Raw genomic sequence first — 11044 nt, forward strand, 5'->3', positions numbered from 1 at the left:
TGATCGAGGTAGTCCGACGATAAAATCCATTCCAATTTCATCCCATTTCCACTCAGGTATCCTGTTTGGCTGTAGCAGTCCTGCTGGTTTTTGGTGCTCAGCTTTAATGCGCTGACACGAATCACAACAAGCAATGAATGTGGCTATATCCCTTTTCATACCGTGCCACCAAAATCTTTCCTGAATGTCTTTGTACATTTTGGTTCCTCCAGGGTGGATTGAATATGGAGCGGTGTGGCTTTTGGTTAGGATTTGCTGTTTGAGGTCCTCAACGTTTGGTACGCAAAGTCTGTCCCCGTACCATAATATTCCCTCATTGTCTATGACGAACTCTGAAGCCTTGCCAAGGCTCATTTTTCTCTTTATACCTTCGATGCTGGGATGTCCATGCTGAGCCTTCTTAATTTGTTCCATTAGGGTGGGCTGTATCACCAGATTTGATACGTTGCCCTCAGAGACTATCACCATGTTGAGTTTAGCGAACTCCTGCTGAAACTCAGGCCTCAAGTTTGGTGGACTGTCGTTGCCCGAGCTGGGGTTCCGACTAAGAGCATCTGCCACAACATTTGCTTTCCCTGGATGGTAGTGAATGTCGACATCATAGTCCTTGACCAATTCCAACCAACGTCATTGTCGCAAATTTAGCTCTGGTTGTGTGAAAATATATTTAAGGCTCTTATGGTCCGTATATATTTCACAGCGATTTCCCAACAGAAAGTGCCTCCACTCTTTGAGTGCATGGATGACTGCTGCTAGCTCCAAGTCATGAGTAGGATAATTTTCCTCATGCTTCCGTAGTTGCCTGGAAGCATACACGACAACTTTGTCGTCCTGCATCAATACGCACCCGAGGCCCTTCCGGGATGCGTCACAATACACTTCAAAACTCTTGTGTATATCTGGCACAACCAAAACCGGTGCTGTTGTTAGTTTCTTCTTGAGCTCTTGGAAGCTTTTCTCGCACGCTTCAGTCCATACAAATTTCTTGTCTTTCTTGAGCAACTGTGTCATTGGTTTTGCCACAGTGGAGAATCCTTCAATAAACTTTGGTAATATCCAGCCATTCCTAGAAAACTTCGTACATCTGTTACGCTGGCTGGTGGTTTCTAGTCAAGTATGGCTTTGACTTTTTCTGGGTCTACGGCCACGCCTTCTTGGGTCAATATATGGCCTAGAAAACCGACTTGTCTTAGCCAAAATTCACATTTTCTAAATTTGGCGTACAATTGGTGTCTCCTTAATTCTCCCAATACAATTTTGAGATGTTCAGCATGTTCTTCTGGTGTCCTTGAGTATAGCAGAATATCGTCAATGAACACCACGGCAAATTTGTCCATAAATTTCATAAACACTTTGTTCATGAGGTGGACGAAATATGCGGGGGCGTTCGTCAGTCCAAATGGCATTACTGTGAACTCATATAATCCGTATCTGGAGGTGAATGCTGTCTTAGGGATATCTTCTGTCCGTACTTTTAATTGATGATATCCCGATCTTAAATCAATTTGTGAGAACGCCTTGGCTTGTGCGAGCTGGTAAAACAAATCATTTATCCGTGGCATCAGATATTTGTTTTTGATGGTGACCATATTGAGAGCTCGATAGTCTATACACAATCTCAGTGTCCCATCCTTTTTCTTGGCGATAATACTGGCGAACCCCAAGGTGAGGAGCTGGCTCGAATAAATCCTTTGTCCAGTAATTCCTTTATTTGCTTCTTCAATTCTACCAACTCTGAGGGTGCCATTCTATAAGGTTTCTTATAGATGGGGGTGGTGCCAGGTGCTAGTTCAATGCTGAACTCTATCTCTCGGTCTGGTGGCATGCCTGGTAGTTCTTCAGGAAATACGTCGGGAAACTCGCACACCACTGGAACTTTTCTCAGTTCTGAAATGTCCACTTTGTTCAACTTTGGTTGCCGTGACCGTGGTCTCTCTTGAGCTGTAACTTTTATTGTCTTGCCGTGATGATGTGTGAGAATTACAGTCCGATTGAAACAGTCAATAAATCCCTCGTTGGTGGTTAACCAGTCCATTCCTAGGATAACATCCAGTCCTTTATTTTCCAACACGATGAGATTTGCCTGAAACTTTAGTCCTTCAAATTCAATAATCACTCCTTGGCAGTAACTCTGAGTGATCTGCTTATTCCCGGGGGAACTTGATGATCATAGATTTTTCCAAAGGAAGTATCGGAAAACCATGTTGTAAAACAAAACTCTTCGAAATGAACGAGTGAGAAGCTCCAGAATCAAACAAAACCGTGGCAGGTATTGTGTTGACAGGGAACGTACCGAGTACGATGTCTGGGGCATTCTGTGCTTCTTCCTTGGTCACATGGTTCAGGTGACCCTTCCTGTGATTGTTGTTGGGATTGAAATTGTTACGCTTGGGGGCTGGATTATTCCCACCATTGTTCGGCTTGGGGGCCGAGTTCCTTGGTTTTGGGCACTGTTTGGCATAGTGCCCTTCCTCTCCACAAGCATAGCAAGTGACCCCTGGGCGGTACGTGAAGTCCTTGTCCCTTGAATGAAACTGTCTGGTTGGCCTTAGAGCAGTAGTCGTGGATTTTCTCGCTTCATTCCTCTGAACATCAGTCTTGCTCCGGTTGTTGCGAGCAAGAGTCGTCTTGTCCCTTTTTCGCTTACGAATATCCTCCAGACTGCGGCGCTCATTCTCCAACGTAATGGCCTTGTCAACCAGAATTTTTAAATCTAGGAAAGTGTGTACGACTAGTTGGCATTTTAGTGGTGGCGCCAGGCTGTCCAAAATTTTTTCCATCCTTTTGTTCTCAGTCATATGCTCATCGTAGGCATAACGAGATTGCTGGGTAAATTGACTGTTGTATTCCGTCACTGTCATGCCTCTCTGCTTGAGGTCATCAAACTCCCTCTTCTTGATTTTTATAATGCTCCTGGGATGTGCGCCCCACGAAAACCTTCCTTAAACTCTTCCCAGGTGATGTTATGTTCACTGGGATGCATGTGTAGGAAGTTTTCCCACCATGCTGCAGCTGCTCCAGTGAGGTAGTGAGGTGCATAAAGCACCTTCTCATGATCAGAACATTGGGCAATAATCAGCTTTCTTTCGATGTCTCGAAGCCAATCATCGGCTTCAAGCGGCCTATCAGTGTGAGCAAACGTTGGAGGGCATGTCTTCTGTAGTTCAGACAACTTGGAGTGCGGTTGGTATGGCTCACGGTGATTTCCCATATTAATGACGTAATTCATCATTTCTTGGTGTTGCTGTTGGCTTTGTTCGAAAAGGCGGCATACTTGAGATAAGGCTGCCTCGCTGTCCTGTTGACTAGACTGCCCCTGTGTGAAGTTGTTGCTTGTCTGTGTTCCATAAACTTCTTCTGGTGGATTTGGCATGGAACGAGTCCACGGACGAGACATTTTCCACACTGGGGTATTATTTTGCAAAACTCATGAGAAGAACTGTGTGGCACAAGGAAAATTTTGCAAAGGCAAAAATTTAAAAGACCTCAAGATTTTCCAAGAAAAATATTTGATTGCACACGGAGAAGGACTGCTCAGTACAAATCTTACACGCGATACGCAAACATACGATACATCACTCAGGATGTGCATACACACTCCTGACATGTTATTTAGGCTAGCACACTCCTCCGGGGTCCTACATGATGCGCACGCAACTACTACAAACTTATGTACATATAAAACACATCATACATGCAGACACATCGCGCGGCTACTAGGCGCACACAGTCGGAGATGGTGAAGATGTCCTTCCCCCTGCCGAGGGTAAGACCCAGCGGTGCAGGAGACTCAACCTCCACCTCCTCCCTAATAGGCTCCAGGCACGTAGCACTGCGCTGAGGAGATGGCGCGGGTGCGACAGGAGGTGGTGTGGGTGCGGTAGGCGGTGCAGCTCTGGCTGGAGTAGGAGCAATGACCTGGTCGAACTCCTCAGTGGTAGGCAGACGGCGAGCGGTGGCCAAAATGGCAGGTGAATAGGATGCTGAGGACGAGACGAAAGTCAGTGGCGGTGCCATGTGGAGAAGCTCCCTCCTGTTGGCAGAACAGCCCCGAACTGAGTCCATGTGGGCAGCCACAAGATCGTCCACGAGGTTGTCCAAAGCTGCCTCCAGAGCTTTGAGATACTCAACAAGCATCTCGATAGCTTCATCTCGCTCTCCCCTATGGCAGGCGAATGCATAGTGACAAGTATATGGCACATGGCATTGGAGGTAGCGGTAGCGACGAGTCTTCATCGAAGGAAGAATATCCCGAAGACGAGCTATCGCCTCACGGGTGGCCATCCGCATGGCATGCCTCTCCGTAGGCATGGCCCTTCCCACAAAACGGAAGTGGCGAGACGCAGAACGTCCTCCCTTGAATTGCACCACGACCTGGTGCATAGACACGTCGTCGCTGAGCTTGTGCTGGTAAAGCGTGAATTCCAGACGAGTCGCTGGCCCGATCGTGAGCTTGGTGATGGAGACGAGGAGTTTGACAAACCCCTCGGGCACATTAGTGAACACCCGAGTCTCGCAGTCGCTGCCAGCCATCTACAAAAGTAGGCAAAAATTATGAGTAGTCAAATCATAAATTTATGATGACCAATAGAAAATAGCTACATTTGCAAAATGCTGAAAAAGCACTAAAAACGCTAATAACCGATTAGCGATCGCACCTAGTGGCTTCCTACAGTCAGCCTGGGTCTGATACCAAGCTTGTCACGACCGGTTTTCCAATAAAAATGTTTATTGAGAAACCGATCCCTTTTACGGACCAGTAGAGAAGAATCCTTCTCACTGGTAGACAATTTCTTGATCACAGAAGAAAAACCAGGAGTACTAAATATAATACAAGGTTGAGCGGAGACTGCTCAACAATTTATTACAAGCACGCCAATATTACACATAAAGGCGGATATGGTGGCATAACTACTGACTCACAAATAAAAGCGGTGGTGGATATGTAACAGTGAAGTGGGTGACATGACTCCTGAATCTAACAGCTCATCGAGCGTCGGAGTGAGGCTCGAAGATTCTTATTGTGGGTGGCGGAAGCGTATATAACACAAGTGACCAAAATCCAGGATCGCACGGGACTGACTGGGACTCCTCTAGGCGTCGGACTCACTATCAAACTCTTCATCCATGAGATCGCCTTCGTCCACATCTGGCCAAATCAACAAGCCAGGTGAGTACTATGAAAGTACTCGCAAGACAGTTTGGACATAAGATATAACAAATGCAAACATGATGCATATGAACAGATTAATAATGCGCACTCAGATAATAAAATAGCTATGCATGGGAAATAAAAAGGAAGTCGGGCGGTAGTCCTCCCGAAATCCCAATGCAATACTAAAGGCCAATCGAGTGTCTGAATGACTCCTCGAAAGGATACAAATAAAATAACGATGCCGCAGTCGGGCGTCAAGGCGACACCACATAAAGGGCTTATAATGGAATATAAATGACAGTGCGTGCCACAGTCGGACTTCTGAGCGACATCACGTAACGGGCTTATATCAAAAGTAAATAACGAGCGTGCCACAATCGGACGTCTGAGCGACATCAAATAAAGGGCTTATATCAAAAGTAAATAATGGGCGTGCCACAGTTGTCACGACCGGTTTTTCAATAAAATAATTATTGAGAGACCAATCCTTTTTACGGACCAGCGAGGAAGAATTCCTTCTCACTGGTAGACAATATCTTGGTCACAGAAGGAAAATACCAGGAGTACTAAATATAATACAAGGTTGAGTAGAGACTGCCCAACAATTTATTACATGCACGCCGCTAAAACAAGACGGCGGATAGGGTGGCAAACTACTAACTCACGATAATAACGGTGGTGGAAATATCATCGCGAAGCGAGTGATATGATTCCAGAAGACTACAACTCATCGAGCGTCGGAGTGAGGCTCGAGAAGACTTATTGCGGGTGGCGGAAGCGTATACAATACAAGTGACCAATATCCGGGATCGCGCAGGACAGACCTGGGACTCCTCTAGGCATCGGACGCGCTATCAAACTCTTCATCCAAGAGATCGCCTTCGTCAACATCTGGCCAAATCAACAAGCCAGGTGAGTACTATGAAAGTACTCGCAAGACAGTTCGGACATAAGATATAACGAATGCAACATGAAGCATATGAACAAGTTAACCAGTGCGATCAGACATAGAGATAATAAATACTGGGTGCCAAGCGAGTGTCTGAATGACGCCTCGAGCGGAAACTGCAGAATAGTAATACTGGTGCCAAACGAGAGTCTGAAAGACTCCTCGAGCGGAAAATGCGGAATAATAATACAGGTGCAAAACGAGTGTCTGAAAGACTCCTCGAGAGGGAAAATGCAGAATAATAATGCGGGTGCCAAACAAGTGTCTGAAAGACTCCTCGAGAGGAAAATGCAGAATAATAATGCGGGTGCCAAACGAGTGTCTGAAAGACTCCTCGAGCGGAAAATGCAGAATAATAATGCCACAGTCGGGCGTCGAGGCGACACCACATAAAGGGCTTGCAACAGAAAATAAAGACAGTGCATGCCACAGTCGGACGTCTGTGCGACATCACATAAAGGGCTTATATATAAAGTAAGAAACACGTACACGCCACAGTCGGACGTCTGCGCGACGTCACATAAAGGGCTTATATCACAGCTCAATAATACAATCGTTCGGAAACATAAATTATCACAAGCATGCGACGAATATAAAGTTAGTCCATCCACAGGAGTAACAATAAAACTTGATTTACCACTAGAGCTTGTTCACCGGGGACAAGTTTTTCACACGGATAGATATGGATATAATGTTTACACTACTTGATCATGGATGCGATGATTTGGAAAGAATTGACTCTGCAGAGTTTGTACTTAACCACAGCCAACGGATTTCAGTAGTCACGGGGACTAGTTCCGTCTACGGTGTTTTGGAAGAAACACGTCTAACCAGTACACACCCAATTCAACCATCCGAAGCCAGGGATCACCCTCGGAGACATTCAAGAAAAACCTTGAGACGGAGAGGCTACAACCTCGCGTAGCATGGGATCAAATTTCTATACGCGCGCTCTAAGGAGGTGCCCCCCCTCTCGGTCCCAACCGGAAACACCCATGCCCCCTGACCGGATGACTGGCTTTAATCCTGGGCCAAGGTACCATCATCTCGGCCTCTCTGTTTGGTGTGTACACAGAAAGAGGTTACCAACTTACTAAACCACATCCTGGCAATGAGACATGTGGAAGCACGGAAAGGGGAAAGAACGGTAACGTGGCTCCAACCACGTCAACGTCGGAGAAAGTCGGATGACGCAAGGCTGGTATGCTACAACAGTACCACCTTGCTGCCCTTCATGTCACCACATGATTAGGCCATCTCTCATCAGAGATCATCGCAACTTCGGAACATGCGGGAAAAGAACGATAACGTGGCTCCAACCACGTTAACGTCGGGGAAAGTCGGATGATGCAAGGCTGGTATGCTACAACAGTACCACCTTGCTGCCCTTCATGTCACCACATGATTAGGCCATCTCTCATCAGAGATCATCGCGACTTTGGAACAACCGGGTCGTTGCCTTACAAGCAACGAGGTATTTACCAACACTCATATGCCACGCACAAACTCTCACGTGAACATGTAAAACACCTGTCATATCAAATGTTCAAAACATGCTTGCCTGGTTCGGGGAAGTCGGAGTCTAGCTCGGCGAAGTTCGCGGCTCCGTCACCTCTCCCGGAACCTACGGCAATCACGAAACGGATAATAACGTGAAAACCAACACTTGCACAGAAACTTTTCCAAATATTTTTCAAATAAATCCCATAAAAAACTAGACAAAATTTGAAGATTGTCAGAAAAACAATCACTCAAAAATACCTTTTTATTAAAAAGTTATAAAGGTTTCTGTCCAGGGACTTATGTGTAATGAAACAGAAGAGTTCCAGGGTTCTAACTGAGAAAAAAGAAAACGCTTCGGTTGGGAATGCGCAAGTGCAAAGGAGAAAACGTATTTGCCCGAAGGCGCCAACAGAAAACGGTTCGAAGGGGAATAGAATAGAGGCTGACAGGCGGGGTCCACCTGTCAGGTTTAAAAAGCTCGCCGCCGCCCGAAGACTGCGGTGGACGCCGGCGTCGAACCACGGCGAGTTAGGAGAAACGGAGGGTACCAAGAGCTTCAGCGTCTTCTTCCGCGTCGGTGGGTGGTGGACTCGTCCAACGGGGAGCACCACGTCGACGGCGACACTATCTCCGGCGGACGGAGGCTCGAGTGAGGATGGGGAACTCCGGTGGAGGGCTGCAAACTACGAATTGAGGCGCGGGTCAGAACGAGGGATGCAAGGTGAAGCTATTGGCAATAGAATGGAGGCGGAGGAGCGCACACGGGGGCGAATCGGGCTGGATCCCATGGCGGGTCGCGGCGGCCGGAGTCGAGGAAGGAGATCTCCTCGGGGCTCTACCAGCGGCTAGGCTTGCTCTAGGGGGAGTGCAGGGATGGTGGGTGCTCGAGTTGAAGCTCGGGGCCTCTATTTATAGGCAGATCGACGGGGTGGCCGTGAACGGGGAATCTCCGGCGAGCGATTACGGCGGAGCAGTGGATTGGCAGGTGGTTTGAGCGGCCAGGCAGCATCAGTGGAGGTTACTGGAGTCGTTTCACAGCTAAACGGAGATGGTCTTGGCGTAATGGCGTCGGTCCACGGTGAGGTGACCGCACGGGCTCAACGGCGGCAGAGAGCGCGCTCCGCGCCCTGCGGTTCACGATGAGAGCGGCAGCGTAATCGAGGGAGTGGAAGGCCACGCGGCGGGCTCCGGTGGTTTGGGCGGCGCTGGGTGGCGTCGTCGGCGCCATGTCTCCCGCTGGCGCCCGCAAAGCCGCCGCCGGCGTCGGTCACGGGGCGGCGCACCTTCTACTGCTCGTCGCCAATGCCCGCAAGGCGCCAGGCGTTCGTGCGGTGCAGGAACAAGAGGGCGGGGACGAGGAGCAAGGCGACGCAGTGGTACTGGCGAGATCGATGCCCTTCTCTGAAGAAAACGACAGCAAGCCACTGCAGTGTTCTCTGAACTTTCTGAACTTGACATAGACAGTGCACTGCAGGTGTTCGACAGAAGGTTTTGGTATGAGATAAATTTTTCTGGAGCTGTAACTTGGTGAGATGACCACTCAAAGCACCCAGGGGCTGCCTGATTTTACGTGGAATTTTTGGAGAAGGTTTTGAATGAATTTAACCAAATTTGTCAAATCTGGTCCAAACTTGCAGTAGGTGTAGTTTGAAAATTTTGAACTGGAGACCAGTGGATCTTCATGGTTCTAGGTTGAGGGTTCAAAGGACTAGGAGGGGAAAAAGGTTTGGTGGCAAAAATCAAGACAGAAAGTGGAGTTCCTTTGTAAATCTCCAAGTGCTAGAAAAGAAGGCAGAAATTTATTTGAATAGAATTTGAATGGAAATAATCACATGGGGAGGTTCAACTTGCTGGATTTGATGCAAATCATGATCCAAAGGTGAGGAAGTGGTTAGGAGAGAGGATTTGCACTAATGCCATGGCAAGAAGGAAATTGTTGAAAGTGGCAAAGGACTTTCCAAAAGCCATAGTGCAAATTCAAAAAGATTTTCAAAAGTTATTTTCCCAAATGAAAAACATTTTGTCTTGAGTCCAAATGAAAAGCAAGAACTTCCAAGACCAAAGGCAGATCTTGGGTGAATCCAAACAAAACTTTTGCCATAAAGAAAAATATATGAGAGGGAGAGTTCTCTTGAAGAAAAATTTAAATCACTCCCCTCAAGTCAAATAAAATCTTTTGAAAAATCCAAATAAAAACTTGGGTGTCACAACACCTACCCCCTTAGGAAAAATCTCGTCCTCGAGATTTCTGCTGATCCTCAAATAGATATGGATACTCTGCTCGAAGGAAATCTTCCCTTTCCCATGTGGCTTCATCCTTAGTGTGGTTGCTCCACTGAACCCTGAAAAACTTTGTCGTTTTCTGACGGGTCCTCCGTTCAGACTCTTCTAAAATCTTTACCGGCCTTTCTCTATAGGTGAGATATGGTTGCATATCAATGTCCTCGAGTAAACCAGAATGTCGTCAATGAATACCACCACAAATTTGTCCATGAATTTCATGAATACTTTGTTCATGAGGTGGACGAAATATGCGGGGGCGTTCGTTAGTCCAAAAGGCATCACTGTGAACTCGTATAACCCATATCTGGAAGTGAAAGCTGTCTTGGGAATATCTTTTGTCCGTACCTTCAGTTGATGGTATCCCGATCTCAAATCAATCTTTGAAAATACCTTGGCTTGTGCGAGCTGGTCAAACAAATCATTGATCCGTGGCATCGGATATTTGTTTTTGATGGTGACCATATTGAGGGCTCGATAGTCTATGCACAGCCTCAATGTCCCATCCTTCTTCTTGGCGAATAACACGGGCGAACCCCATGGTGAGGAGCTGGCTCGTATAAATCCTTTGTCCAACAACTCCTTTATCTGCTTCTTCAACTCCACCAATTCTGAGGGTGCCATTCTATAAGGCTTCTTATAGATGGGAGCGGTGCCAGGTGCTAGTTCGATGCTGAATTCGATCTCTTGGTCTGGTGGCATGCCTGGTAGTTCTTCAGGGAACACATCAGGAAACTCGCATACCACTGGAACTTTTCTAGGTTCTGCAATGTCCATTTTGTTCAGCTTTGGCTGCTGCGATCGTGGTCTTTCTTGAGCGGAAACTCTTATAGTCTTGCCGTGATGGTGAGTGAGAATCACTGTCGATTGAAGCAGTCGATGAATCCTTTGTTGGTGGTTAACCGGTCCATCCCTAAAATGACATCCAGTCCTTTACTTTCCAACACGATGAGATTCGCGTGGAATTGTAGTCCTTCAAACCCAATGACCACTCCTTGGCAGTAACCTTGAGCGATTTGCTTATTTCCGGGGGACTTGATGATCATAGATTTTTCCAAGGGAAGTATCGGAAAACCGTGTTGCGAAACAAAACTCTTCGAAACGAACGAATGGGAAGCTCCAGAATCAAACAAAACCGTGGCAGGTACTGTGTTGAC

Source organism: Aegilops tauschii, chromosome 4 (genome assembly GCF_002575655.3).
Source record: "Aegilops tauschii subsp. strangulata cultivar AL8/78 chromosome 4, Aet v6.0, whole genome shotgun sequence".
NCBI lineage: Eukaryota > Viridiplantae > Streptophyta > Magnoliopsida > Poales > Poaceae > Aegilops > Aegilops tauschii.